The 14693-nt window shown below is 48.7% G+C and overlaps 1 long non-coding RNA gene across 3 annotated transcripts; it reads left to right on the forward strand.

Annotated features, from left to right (window-relative positions):
* Nucleotides 1-3457: 3457 nt before the first annotated feature.
* Nucleotides 3458-14348, forward strand: LOC116157910 (uncharacterized). 3 transcript variants are annotated; one of them, XR_004142169.2, is made up of 4 exons: nucleotides 3458-3670; nucleotides 8424-8505; nucleotides 11966-12106; nucleotides 12664-14348. It is a non-coding gene; the product is annotated as an uncharacterized LOC116157910 (long non-coding RNA). The 3 variants fall into 3 exon arrangements; XR_010384650.1 differs by lacking the exon at nucleotides 3458-3670 and adding an exon at nucleotides 3951-4445; XR_010384649.1 differs by lacking the exon at nucleotides 11966-12106 and having other exon boundaries at nucleotides 3460-3670.
* Nucleotides 14349-14693: the final 345 nt, after the last annotated feature.

Genomic DNA, 14693 nt, shown 5'->3' on the forward strand with positions numbered 1-14693 from the left:
CCAGTCCCAGCCTGAGCGCTGAGCTGTGGGGCCAGCTTGTTACAGCATGTTCCAGACTGACATTCAGGGCGCATTCTGGGGAGACACACAAACACACAGACACACACACACAGGCTTTATTCTGAAGCCTTATTTCTGCTCCTCCAGCCCAGCCGGGCTCTTCCACTCCTCTGCAGTCAACCAGCCCTACTGCCTGTATGCTGAAGTCAGGAGAAAGAAGGGGCTAAGCCAGGCTTAGGATGGGAAGTGGGTGTGTGTCTGTGTGTTGTGTTTGTGTGGGGTGCGTGAAGTGGGCAGGGGAAGATGGAAGGTGGGACAGGAAGTAAGTGAAGCCCTGGTAGGGGCAGGGGCCTAGGACTGGGAGCTCTTTTCCTCCCAAGCTGGAGACTGCATGGCAGGGTGGCAAGTGGGTGGGTGGAGCAGGGATAAGGTGGGGAGAAAGATGCTGAGATAAACTGGAAGACGGGGAATAAGGGAAACAAAACAAAGGGCAGTGGCCCTGGCATGTGGATGGTAACTGATCAGGGATGTTGATGTCTCCCTGGCCCCTTCTTGGATGGCACAAGCCTCAGAAGTGAGACTCTCACCATCATTCCTTTCTCTGGTGGAGACAGTCAGGAATGCTGCTGATGCACCTTCCCCCAGTGCATCGTGCATGCTAGCTTTGGAAAGATAAAGCTTTTTTAAGGAGGGACCCTTTCCGGAACAACCACCTGTCTGATACCGATGCTCCCAGAGTGACTAAGATGACCTATTTACACTTAACTCTCTGGAAGCCCTTGGAGGGTTGGAGTCATTTTGATTTTCTGTGTCACCAGTGTCTAGTCCAGTACCTAGCATACAGCTGGTGCTCAATACTTACGTGTTGATGAATGAGTATCTATAAGACCCTTAGCACGCAGTACAGCCACCAGCAGGCATTCATTTCATCGACCACAGAAAGGAAACACCCTTGTCTATTGGGAAGCTCTTTCTGATTACTGCCCCAGGCTCTTCCACTACTGAGGGGCCTGCTGCCCCACTTCTTTTATGCCAGTGATGATTTCCTTTAGATCTGCTGCCTCTGGGATTTTTTTTTTTTATAGTAACTCTCAGTCGTGCAACACAGTGCTCTCCTCCTTCAGAGGGAGATAAGGATTTGAAAATGTGGAAGCAAATAACAATAATAATAATAAAAATTTAAAAGCCTGTGGCAAGGGGTGTAGAGCTCAGTGGTAGAGTGCATGCTCAGCATGCAGGAGGTCCTGTGTTCAATCCTCAGTACATCTATTAAAAAAAAAAAAGAAATGTGGAAGCAAACTGAATGGGGGAAGAGGGCAAACAACACAAATAAGGGAATTTAAAGGAAGAATCAGAGGCGCCAAAGGAGGACAGATTAGACTGCTGGGCATGAAGGGGATGTTGGGCTTTGCTCTGTGCTGAAGCCTCACTAAGTTCCGGGTCACGTGGGCGGGGAAGCAGCTGGTACGGTGGAAGCAAGAACTGGTCTTCTTTCTCTCCACAGGGTAAAATGCAGGCTGCACTGCCAGACACTCTCCTGCTGGATGACAGGGTGCCATGTGGGATGAGGCAGGGTACAGGCCTGTGGTGGGGTCACTCCAGAATTCCTCTCCTCACTTCAGAATTCTTCATTTCTTCTTCCTCTTGCCTCCACTTCCTGTTATTTTCTTCCCTTTCTGTTTACAAATAAAACTGACCAGGGCCGCAGAAATAAATGGTGTTCTAGGGCTTCGTCCTTGTTCTATCCAGGCCCGGGCCCCTGGTTCCCTGACTGTCATTTGCAAACCAAGAAGACTGTAATGAAGAAGTTCCTATATTTTTGGAATTAGTAAAGCATTCCTTGTGCAAAGACTGTGTTAACGTATTCATTATTAATTCCACGCGTATATGAGTACCTAACAGAGTAGGAGTGTGTTCGGGACTAGCAGACAAAGCATAACTGTTGTTCATGAGGCGTTCATAATCTAGCTGGGGAAGCAGAGACATATATGCATGATGGAAACAATGAATGGATACATACAATGAATATAATGGTAATAAAACCTATAATTACTGGTTTGAAACAGTACCAGGATTTAAGTTATTCCTCCAAAGCCAACTATTTTTGAAGAAAGCTCAGGAGTAGGTCATGGGTGGGGCTAAGGGTCTGGTATATTGCAGTGGAGAAGGTAGTGAAGGGGAGGGGAGAAATGGTGCCAGGTGCCAGTGATTTGGGGGTACTTTGGGAGAATAGACTAGAATCTAGATGATTAAAAAAGCTTCAGGATCTGCTTTGCTCAGAAGGTGCTGATGTGGAGTAAAACCTGCTTAAGGACACTGCAAAGACAGAAAAGGGACAGTTGGAGGAATGCCCTATAGAGAGCCACCATCAGTCCTGTCTGACTAAACTAGGGTTTTATTGAGCCACTCATAATCCTACTCTGAGCTTTAATTCCTTCAGCTATAAAATGAGTGATTTGACTATTCAATGATTCCCAGACTTTTGGATTTCACAGACCAGTAAAATGCCAAAGAAAAAAAACTAAGACTGTGAAGTTTCTAACTTCTAATTTTAAAGCCCAAGTATTAATCAAAACAACTATCCTTTATCAGTATCTCTTCATAAGACAATTTTTAGCATCAAATTGAAGGAAGGTCATAACTTGTAGGATAATACAAAGAAATAGATTTTGTTCCGTGGAAAAAAGATGTAAACCTTGATTATATTGTCCTTTTCCCATTTTGCTGAGAACTAGTAAAAACTTCATCACAGCGCAGCATGGGTCTGAAGACCATTGTTTGGAAACGTCAAGGGATCTACTCTATTTCCCTGGTAACATAGGATAACACAGGTAACGCCTGACTTTTAGGATGCCTAGAACATCCCTTCTCAGGCACCATGAGCTCCAATGTTGGTGCCCTAATTGGACCAACTTTTTCCAAACTTCTCTCTCCTTCTCACTTTGCCTCCCAACTTCCACATCATCTGACCTCCACCAGATCACATACATAATTCATCAAAATCATGAAGGAAAGTCAGGGAATTCTTTTTAATGATTTCATGTTAAGATAGTTGATAGATTTAATGAGCTATACCTTGATATATTTAAAACTCATGCAAACACTCTTAGGTCAAAGGATTTCATCTTTAGCAGTTACATTCCACAAAGAGTTGGGAAATTTAAATTTTTAAAGTTCCGTGGGTATTAGTGGTAACTACCTAGTGCTCTAGTTTTCTGTGGGAATTTGAAAATGAAGCCATCTGCTATAAAGACATCTGCACTACTTGATCCTGTGAACTCACTCTTTGGACTCTACCCTAAAAATACACTTGAACAGAAGCACTAAACCCCAGACCTAGAGGCTGCGAGGTTGGCAGAGGGTCACTAGAGGCCAAGAACCGCCCGGAGCGGGAAGGGCGAAGGAGAGGTCAGAGCACCGCCCTCGCTCCACCCCCGCCGAGCTGGCCCAGCCCCTCTCACCTGCCCCTTTAAAAAAACAACAACAACAACAAAAAAAAAACAGCGTGGGCGATCCTTGCACAGGCGCAGGGCTGCTGGCGCTTGAGCGCGCACACGTGGTGACTACTAGTGGGATGGCGGAGTTGGTGCCTTTTGCGGTTGCCACCCGGAGTGACAAAACCTTGCTGGTGTGGGAGCTGAGTTCCGGACCCAGGACCGAGGCCTTGCAGGTGAGCTGGCCAGGGTGGAGGGAGGGTTGCAGAAAGCCGCCCTCGCCCCAATAACTGGGAGTCCCGGGCCAGGTGACAACACCCTACCCCGGCACGAGCCTGGCGCTGCAAGGTGACCCCCCCGCACAAACAAATCAATAAAGAATAATGCTTTGGCTGGGTGTGGGGTGCGGGTGGCGAAGGGAGCGCGTAGTAGTGGCGGGGCGGGAAGGCGGCGGTGGTTCAGCCCGGGGCGCTCTCGACCGCTCGCGCGCACGCACGCTGGTCCGTCAGCCCGCTCGGGGCCAGAGGTGGACTCAGCGCTGAGCCGCCGGCCCAGGCCCACAAAGGCGCCGCGCCGGCAGCTAGGGTGCCCGGGCGAGAGCCCTTACCCACCGGAGCTGCGAGGGAGGGAAGAAGCGATCGGAGAACGGAGGGGGCCGCCCGCGCGCACGCGCGCCGCACCCCGCCTGCCTCGTCCGCCTGGCTCCGCGCAGGAGGACGGAGAGGGAAGGGTCAGGCCGGATTGCCTTGGTGCCGCGGGTCCAGTAATGTGCCCCTCGCGCGCGCCCTGGGGGCGAGGCGGGTTCCGGAGTGCTGCGATTTCCCCCGCCCTCGGGCGGCGGGAGGCAGGCGGTGCTGTGCGCAGGCGCGCCTGGCAGAGACCACCCCCGCCCTGCTTGGGGCGGCCCGAGGTGGGGCGGGGCAGCGGCGAAGGCCTCCAGCTGCCCCGGGGCGGGGAGCGGCAACGGCAGGGGAGCCGGCGGCGGGCGGAACGGCGGCTGCCGCTGTGGAGGTACGAGCCCTGGTCAGGACCCGCTTCCCTACCCCAGCCGTGTGCCCGACCATGTACTCAATCCACAGGCCCCTGGTGCCCGCGTTCGGCGCGGCCTCCCGTGGCCTGGGCATGTTCGGTCAGTAGCGCCTGGGCCCTGGGACTGCACGGGTCAAGAGGTTGGGGTACCGAGTGTGGAGGAAGGGTGATGGGGTATGAGGAAGAGAATGGTGGAGGCAGAGTGAAGAGGAAAGTTACAGAGCTCCGCTGGGCCAAGTGGTTAGTGGTGGCAGGTGGGAGTGTAGCAGAGTGATGGGAGTGCAGATTGGGGAGTAACTGGGGACAGCTGTGGTGTTTAGGTGCTGGGTGGAACAGGTCTGTTGCCATTGGAGGTGAGGGGTGCAGAGTAGCTGGCTTCGTAGCATGAATTAGAATAGGAGCAGGGTGAGACCTGATGTGGAATAGAGGGGGGGAAGGGGCTAGGGGCTGTGATTGAGTAGTGGGACTAAGGACAGGTCTTAAGTGAGCGAGGCATTGTCTGCTCAGAACAGTGATGTGTTTGTAGTGTGCTTTACAGAGAGGGAGAGACCCAAGAACCTGAGGGGAGTGCCCTGGGGAGGTGTTCAGGAAGGGCAGCACCGAAGGATTGTTCCCCCATTGTCTACTGGGCCCCTTCTTCCCCACCCAGCAGAAGATGAGGAGGCTCTGGTGAGAAAGGTCTTTGTGAAGAGAGGGGCAGGTCCAGGTCTCTAGGGGCTGTTACGGTTTTGGAGGGCCCAGCAGGCTTTTGGGGCTCCAGTGCCCCAGTGGTAGGGGATGGGATTGTCCTGGTGTCTTGAGTCCCTTCCAGTGTTGGCTGCTTTGTTCCTCTCCTGTTGCCTCGATGTCTACTTTTTCTTTTGTCAACACCTTACAGAGTCAGGTCTTGAGGCCAGTGCCTCACACAGGGGCTCCCCTAGGCCAGCCTTCTGAAGACATGGGCGGGAGTGGGTTGGGGAGGGTCAGCCCAGGTCAGATTGATCTAGATCAGGGGGAAGCATGGAACGATGGGGACCAGGGCTAGGGTGGCTCCCTTCTCTTTTCATGATCTTCCTCTAGTAGGGGCTCCTCTGCTGGTTCCACTTCCCCCAGGGAGCCTGCAGTGAGAAGGAAGCCCACTCCCAGCCTGGGCCAGCCCCAGGAGTCCAGCCAGGGGTGGGACCCAGCCTAAGGCTGGCTCTCCTACCACCTAGCTTCTGGAGCAGATTGGACGCCTGGGACTGGTCCCCTGGTGAGGGAAGAACCGTCTTGTGCGTATCCTCAAGGAAACACTTGGCACTGTTGCCTTCCCTGGGCAGAGACTTGTAATGATTTTCTTGTCTGCCTCTTTGTGTCCTTTTTTTTTGGAGGAGTTGACTGCATCTTCCCATCTTTTGGGCAAGAAGGCTGGATGAAAAAAAGAAAAACAAATAATGCTTTGACTTTATTTGTATTTAAATTTTTATGAATATACTTCTACACTACATCCTATCTAAAATTGAAATAGAGATATAAGAAAGAACTAGCAATGTAAGAGATCCACAGTAATGTGTAAGTTATTTAGAGAGTTAATGAGATATTTACACTCAGAGAAGCTTGCTAATGCAGATGATGCTAAAAGAGTGCTAATTCTTTTAGTTGTTTATAAAATGTATAGAGGTATGTGTGTTCCTTCTCACAGGGGTTAGTAACTTGGGGAGCAGGGCTGCTACAGATTCAGGTCCTACTTCAGTGGCAGGTCCGTCTTCTCTCTTCAGGTCATATTCTCAGGCAGGAGCTACAGGATGATATTAAAAAAAAATAACAGTAAGAAAGAATATGCCAAGCAGTGTGCCTAGTGTTGTGAACTCAAAGATGGGTAAGACGGAGCTCCTTCTAGCAACTCCTGATCTCACAGGGAAAATAAACATAAGCTCAGACCATCATGCGCAAGCACTGAGTGGATGACAGGGTGCTGCAGAGGCGTGGAAAAGGGAGCTGTGAAGTAATAGACCTATGTTTCTCCTAAAACAGTCGTTTTTCTCCTGTTCACTCCCCAAATAGTTGTTTATTTTTAAAACTGTCTGACTTTGCTTAATGTCCATGCATTGGCTTTAAACATGATAGACAATGCACATGAGCAGGTCTAGTCCATACATTCAAGGAGTTTATACTCAGGAAATGGGCTGCAAAAAAAAGCTATATAAGAAAAAAAGAAGTGGAGAGGGGCAGTGAGAGCTCTAAGTTGGTTTTGGAGCTCAGAAGAGGGAAGAAAGACTTCAAATTGAATCAGGGAAAATGTTATTAGAGCAGTGCTGTTTGAACAGGACCTCAAAGAGCCCCTGTATGTCATCAGACAGACATCTTGGGAAGAATAAATTTGCAAAAAGAAGGTAGGAGAGAGGCAAAACACGGGAAACATGCTTTGAGTACCTGGAGAGTACAAGTAGGAAGAGTAGGAGATTAGGGCCAGGTCATCTAGGGCTTCGAAGGCCACGCTGAGGGTAACAGGCCAGGCTGCCCCATTCCCACAGCAGTGCTCTCGGACAAGACTCAAGCCTGCAGCAGAATCAGTCACTTGGAGGGCTTGTTAAAGCACAAGTTGTGCCCCACAGTTGCTGGTTCAGTTGGTCCAGAGCAGAGCTGAGCATTTCTTAAGTAAGTTCCCAAGTGAGAACCACTTCGGGAGAGTTAATCTGGTGACCGTACAGGATGGCTGAGAAAGGAAGAGACTACAGGTGCAAACACCAGTCAGAAGACAGTTACACCCACCCAGTAGAAAGGAGAGACTAAGAATCAGTGGAAGTAAGATAGCCAGCTATAGTCAAGTGTGGGTGTTTCAAATAAAATTCAGTATTTTAGTATAATACTCAATTAGTTCAAATTACACATTAATAAGAGGAGTAATCCCTTTCAAGTCATGTGAAAGGCTATCTTTTATTTCTTCTGGTACTGAATTCGCATAGAAAATCAGAATTAAACTGGGAGGTATGTAAATAGGAGAGTATTCCTTTTCACATTAAACATTATAATTATATGTGGAGGTAAAAACTTTGAGCTTATAATCTAGAATTTTTTGAGACCACAAAAGTTTATCTAATCAATTCTGCTCTGAGGAAAGATTACCTCCAAAATCTACCCAGATCTATACAGGTGTATGTTTTGTTTATGAACATCATGAAAGTGAGCCTCTTAGGACAGCTGAGGGCAGGGTTGGGGCTCTGGAAGGTTTAAATAACAATTCATAAGGTTTAGAGGTTATGTAGAAGTGACTTATTCATTATTATTATTCTAACCTCTACTAGTTACTCCTGCTAATTAGATACCTAGTAGCTAATTGAGGCAGTATTTTCCTTTTCCTTTTCCTAGAGATTTATCCTGCAATAAAATACAGCTTATTGAAAGCGGTGTATTTGAATCACTACCTTTTCTGGAGTTTGTATAAGTTACAAATATAACTTCATTGTGTTTGGGATTTTTATAAAACTTAATTTTTATAAAATTAATTTGCTACTCACTTTGAAACAAAATTTTAGCATGGAAAGCTACTACAATTATGTAGCTAATCCTTTTTGTCGCTAGCAAAGATTTGTACTCAGATGACACTTGGCAATGTCTGGAGACACTTCTGGTTATCCGAACTATAGATATGCTGCTGCCAGAGTGGACAGAGGCCAGAGATGCTGCTAAACCCCCTACAGGGTACTAGAACTATTGGGCCCAAAATGTCAGTGGTACTGCCCCTTCGCTAGAGAAATAAGGATCACTTAACACAAATATTGAGAATTTACTGTTTTGTATCTAATGCACCATGTATATAATCATGAAAATATAAATCATAAACAGCTATTTTCCACAGTGAGATTTCTTTAGTGTCTGGAAGGGATAATGAGGTTATGTTTCATAGTATATAAATCAGAATTACTGCCAAAGGATAATGTTCTGAAAGAATATTGTTTTTTGTTTTTGCTTTTGTCTTTTTTTTTTTTTTTTTTTTTGTAGAAATCTTGGTTGCAACTTAATCATCAGTCCTGAGTTTTGGAATGTTCCAGGCCTGGCATGCAATGCAGTTTTTACACAACGTGTAAGTGAAATAGATGAATACATGTAAAAAATTATGTGTTTTGGTTATTCATAATTGTTTAGCTGGGTGTAAGCTCATTATGAATTCCAGAAATTATGTCTTGAGATCCATTCTTTTTTTTTTTTTTTTTTTTTTTAATGAGAAAACTAAGGTACAAAGAGGGCAAGAGACTTGTCTAACTCACATGATGGAACACTTTGCTTTCCCTAGTACTGATCTTTGGCACAAGCAATAAAATAAAAGGCGCCCAACAGAAACACTCAAATTAGCATTGTCATGGAATCCCATTGTTGCTGCTCCAAAATGCGAATGGTACTTGAAATTCCACTTTTGAATTTAATTCCGGCTCATGTGCAAAATTCCTAACTGCTTAAAATGTATGCAGCACAGAGCTGTAAAGAACTAAGTTTAGCCTAAAATTCTTCAGGGAGCAAAAGATACGGGTGCTTCCTCAGCTGTTAGCTTCTTTGAAATGGTAAAGCAGAAAGAATTCCTGAACACCCACCACTGGGCACCTCTCTTCCCAACCACCCAAAACATTTTTCAAAAAGTATGTATGTCTGAAGTGAATTATCTATGGCCAGTAGGAACCTTTGAGGTGTGGATGTTTGTGTTACGCTGTAGTGTGAAAAATATAAAGAAGATTCATTGCTATAGCCTAATTCTGTGTACTCTTATTCCTGACTACTACTACTAAGTGTGGGCTTTTCAGAATCTTGAAAATTCTGTGACTGCTCCATGTCACAAGCAGATCACAGCGGTTAGGTTCAGTGGCCTGAAGGGGATTTTAGACTCAAGGTGAAGAGCCTCCTCTAAATCAGGCTTTGGAAAAGACTCTCCTATTTTGTGGTTCAGAAATCCAGTTTCACACAGTTCACTTTGGGTTAATGAAGGTGTTGAGGGTGTGTTGAGCTGGATTAGCAGTTCTGCACGTGCCCACCAGTGGCATCTCCCTTCCCTCTTCATTAGTTTGCTGGTGCCTAACTTGCAGAAAGAGAACAGAGGGTCAGTTTTTCTCTTGGCAGCGCACCGGAGAGGGGGCTCATTAGGTCCCTCTGCCAGGAGGTTTTAGTAGCATCAGTACCATGTCTTAAACTCGTGACCTTTTGTAAACATTTTATAACCCTGAGAATCTCTTATAAGAAACTGAGTTTCATTATAGTTATGTAGGCAACCCAGGGGGAAATTGTGGAATCACAGTTGATAAAAATTAATGAATTTATTCCAAAACATTCACTGAGTGCCATGTACGCTGTGTGTCTGCCCTGCACTACGTGCTGGGGTTACAAAGAAGAATAGGCCAAAGACTTTGTCCCCAAGAACCTTTCATACTGGAAGAAAATTGATGGGAAAACTTACGAGAGCCATGCTAGCATCTCTGCAGGAGGGTAACAAGCTAGAGGGGCAAGGTCCTCTCCCCCTACTTCTTCTACCCCAGTCCTTTCTACACCGCCTGCCCCTCTTTCACAGATCAATCTGCCGCTGCCACCTCCCCCTCCCTCTCTTGAGGAGTATGATTGTAAACAAACTGCTATGAAACAATGTTTCAAAGAAGGATTACATTTGGGAGAGCTACATGCTTACCTGGTGATTGCAGGGCATGGGCAACATGTTAAGTATGAGGCTGTCTCTTTCTCAGTATTCAAAAAACTAAGAACTAGTATTATAGAAAATGGTACCCAAAGTTCATTTACTAAAGGTATTCTTGATACAGTTGGAAATGCATATGTTATGACTCCTTGGGATTGGAGAGCTCTTGTAAAAAACTGTCTTAACTCCTTCTCAATTTGCTATTTGGTCTTCTGAATACCATGAAGGTTGTCTCTTAGGAAATGCTTATAATGCTAATGCTGGCGAGGTAGCCAGGGGCCAGATCATATTGGGCCTTGTAAGGTAAGGCAAGGAGGTTGATTTTTCTGCTAAACGTGATAGAAAACCACTAGAGGGTTTGGATTTGATTTACGTATTTGAACGATCTGGCGGCTGTGTGGAGAATGGATTCTAGGTGCCAGCGTGGAGGCTGCCAGGAAAGGCCGGACCCGGGTCGTGACAGTATCAGGGTAACAGCCACTGGCAGCAGTGGAGACAGAGCCCGATTCTGAGCTTGGTTTAGAATTAGATTCAGCAGGCCCTGCTGACCACTGGATGTGGCTGAGGGTCAAAGGGAGGAGTGGAGATGGCGCTTGGGCTTTTGGCCAGAGCAGCTAAGAGGCTGGTGGTGCCTCACTGTGGACTGTATTCTCCATTCATCTCCTTCTGTCGCCGGCCCGGGCCTCCCTCTGCAGAGGCTGCAGGACAGTTGTTCATTCATGGATTCCTGCAGGAGGTATTTCTGGAGCTCAAGCTGGGCCCCCTCCAGCCCCTAGCCCTGCTCTGACTGGACCCTGCCCAGCTTCTGACAGCCGGGCCGGACCGCTGCCCTCCCCTCCAGCCTGGTGGGTCTGGCCTCATACGCTGCTGCCCAGATGTGGAGTAGAGACATCGGGGGCCTTCCAGGGCTTGAAAATCTCTCTTTGTAGTGAGATGCTCTGGAGGAGGATAGGGGAACACAGTGGGTGTTCCTGTCCAGGGAATGGAGGCCTTGCCAACCCCTGTACCAGGGGACTGTCCCTGATAGACACTTGTCATTGTGGAGGGTAATGAATGGCAGACAACACTCCTAGGCCCTGGGCGCCTGGACCAAGACAGTGTCAGAGGAAGGTCCCCAAGAGTGCCTCTGCCTGGGGATGACAGTTTTCTACTACAGGTCCTGAGCTGTGGAGACTCAGACGGCTAAGATCAAAGCAGTTCAAGCGAAGCCTCAGGTCGCCTTTGCCTCGCTCTGGGCAACTTAGGAGGAAGCTTCAGGGCACTAGGCTGCGTACCTCTGCTCCGAGTCACCAGCCTTATCTCTCAGTTCCCTTCCAGCCCAGTCCTCACTTGCCCAAGCCTTTCTTCTGCCCTCAATGTTCTTCCTGTTTTCCAACAGCCTCCTACCCCCTCAACCACTAGAAAACCACTCCTCACCACTCACACCTGCCTGGATATCCCCGTGCCTCTCCCTGAGACCCAGCCCAGGCCCTGGCTGCCCTCGGATGCCCCTCTGTGGCTGGGGTGGGGTCAGAAGCATCTCCGGGCAGCTCTGGGCCTGGCGTCCCCGCCCCCACCTCGGAGCCCCAGTCTGTCAGCAGTGATGGATGCCGGGTAGCAGTCCCTTGGAACAGATCCTGGATCTAAAAGCCTCATGCAGCCATCCTGGATGGGAGGCGGGGGAGGGACACGGGGGTCCCCTAGAGCCCGGCACCCTGCCATGAATGAAGCGGCCTGCAGAGCCAATTAGCGCAGAGAAGAGCCCAGCCCAGCGATGAATCATGAGCCCATTAGTCCTGCCAGCTTGCCCCTCCCCCCACCCGAATGCGGTCCTGGCGGTGGGGGTGGGGTGGGTGTCTTTCCTCCTTCCAGCCGGCCTCTTCCTCCCCAGAGCCCCTCCCTCTCAACTGCTGAGAAGACCCCTGTACCCGGGAAGCACGTCATGGCAGAGGGTATTGGACGCTCCCAGACGGGACACCCTCTACACACCCCCTACTGCCAGCCAGACTGCTTCAACTTGAGAAGAGCCCCAGTGAGTGACCTCTTAGCCTGGCTCTTTCCCCCTTTCCTCCATCCTCCAGGAACTGAGGGATAGACCTGGGTTGTCAGGTTGTCGGAAAGATGAGGCTTCCAACCCAAGTCAGCCCCAGTGATCCAAACTTGCCCCTCCTCTGAGGGAGGAGGGAGATGAAGGTCACAGAAGGTTAGGGGCTTGTCAGTGACCCAGCTCAGGCAGTGGACATCCACACCCTGCCAGCCCAGCCCGTGCCTCACCACCTCTCCTGAGCCGGTGGGGGTCTTTGTGTCGATGTCAGTCACAGCAGGCTGATGCCTCAAAGCTGGACTCTGGTGACTGGTCGGTGGTTGGCATCAAGTCCATGCCGGGCAGCGGCAGAGGAGGAAGGGAGTGAAGGAAGGGTCCTCTGTCTGGACACTCTTGGGTGGGATCAGATTTGGAGAAGGTGTGGTTGCAGTGAGGGAGTCCGAGAAGGCGGAGGGAGACACAGCCACAGCTCTGGATGCCATGTGCCAGGTGTTGGCCGGTGACTTGACCTCATTTCTCCTGCTGTTACTTTCTCTGTTTTACAGATGAGATGACTAAGGTTTGGAGAGGTTAAGGGACTTGTCCAAGGTCCCAGAGCAAGAACATGGGAACTGGATTTGAACCCCAGTCTGTGACTTTGGTGCTTGAGCAGATGCCTTCTGAGCCACATCTGGGACTCTGATTCTGTCCGGAACTGAGCTTCATTTATGCCGCTGCCTAGTTGACATCACTGACCAGCTGTCCGGTAGGGGCCTCTAACTCAACGTGCTGAACTCTGAGCTCATTAGCCACCCTCCCCAGCCCGCTCCTCCCTCCTGCAGAAGGTACCTTCCGTCATTGGCTGCCCAAGCCAGCAACGTGGGGATCCTCCCTCCTCCCTTTCTTCCTCCACGTCCAACGAGGCATGAGAGTATGGAATCTGGTCCGTCCCGTCTGTGAAATGGGCCCATCACTGGGCGCCTCCTCCCCAGCTGTGCGGCAGTGATGTAGCTCAGACTCTGGGCCTTTCTCACCAGCACAATTCCCAGGCTCTCCCAAGACTCTCCAAATGGACCTCCAGCCTCCCCTCAACTCAATTCCTTCCTCCATGTGGCTGTCAGAATGCATGTTTCCAAGTACAATCTAACCCTTCACTTCCATCTTTAAAAATGTTGGCTCCCCGTCACTTTCAAGATAAAACATTAAGAAGTAGGCCCAGCAGAACTTTCTAAACCCTCCTCTGATCACCTCCCTCTCTCATCCAGTGAGCTACTGGCCACGTGGGATTGCGCGCCTTGCCCAGGATGTGCCAAGGTTTTCGTTCCCCTTGGCCTTGGCTCCAACTGTACTTCTGCCCAGAAAGCCCCCTTCCCCATCTCCACCTGGCAAACTTGTACTTCTCCTTCCAAAACGGTTGAATGTCATCTTGATGAAGCTTCCCCTGCCCCGCCCCGCAGGATGAACAGCTCCCTCCTCTGTGCTCCCACAGCACTTTGCTCAAACTGCTGGCCCAGCACTTCCACACCAGCAGAGCCCTTAGCAGGTGGCTGCCTGTCCTTGCCTGAAGGGGGGGGGTAGTGGGCTGCTCGGCTCTGCCTCCCTGATAGGGTCTGGCACAGCAGAGATGTTTAATAAAGGCTTGAGAGACTAGCGGACGGCTCTCCTCTCACCTCTTTCTCTAGTCTCCAACTTCCTGTTCTTCTGGCCTTGCTCCCAAGATGGTTTCCACCTGGAAACCATCCAGTGAAAAAAGTCTTGCTGGAAGGTGATCTGAGGAGTTGGCTGTGGTCTGTGTGACCCCTGGAACTCAAGTAATCTGATTGGGACCAGAAAACACAGATTGTAGTCGGGGAATATGGATTCTGAACCAAACCGCAAGACTTGAACACGTCACTTCTCTTCTGTGGGCCTCGGTGTTCTTTTTGTGTTTTTTTGAATTAACTTAATTTTAATTGTGGTAACATTGATTTATAACATAATAACATTATATAAGCTTCATGAGTATAGAAGTGTATTTCTGCTTCTGTATACCCAACACCATGCTCATCACTAAACATTTATTTTCCATCTGTCACCACACACTTGATGCCCTTTACTGACTTCACCCTTCCCCCACCCCCGCTTCCATTCCAGCATCCTGTACTTTGCATCAATGTGCTTGTTTTCAATTGATTTGGTTTATTTTGGTTTTGTTTATTTGTTTTAGTTTTATGTTTCACTTATGAGTAAAATCATACCGTATTTGTCTTTCCCCGTTTGACTTACTTCACTTAGCGTAATACCCTAATGTCCACCCATGTTGTTGCAAATGGCAAGATTTCACCTTTTTTACAGCTCGGTAATATTCCTCTGTGTGTGGGTGTGTGCGCGCGTGCGCGCATGCATGTGTGTGCGCATGCACCACGTCTTTTTGAGATATAGTTGCTTTGTAAAATTGTATTAGTTTCATATACAACATAATGATTCAATATTTTTGTAGTTTATACTCCATTTAAAGTAATTATAAAATATTGATTATGTTCCCTGTGCTGTACATTACAACCTCGTATCTTGCTTACTCTATATCTAGTAGTTTGTACCTCTTAATCTCCTCCCC

Source organism: Camelus dromedarius, chromosome 16 (assembly GCF_036321535.1).
Source record: "Camelus dromedarius isolate mCamDro1 chromosome 16, mCamDro1.pat, whole genome shotgun sequence".
NCBI lineage: Eukaryota > Metazoa > Chordata > Mammalia > Artiodactyla > Camelidae > Camelus > Camelus dromedarius.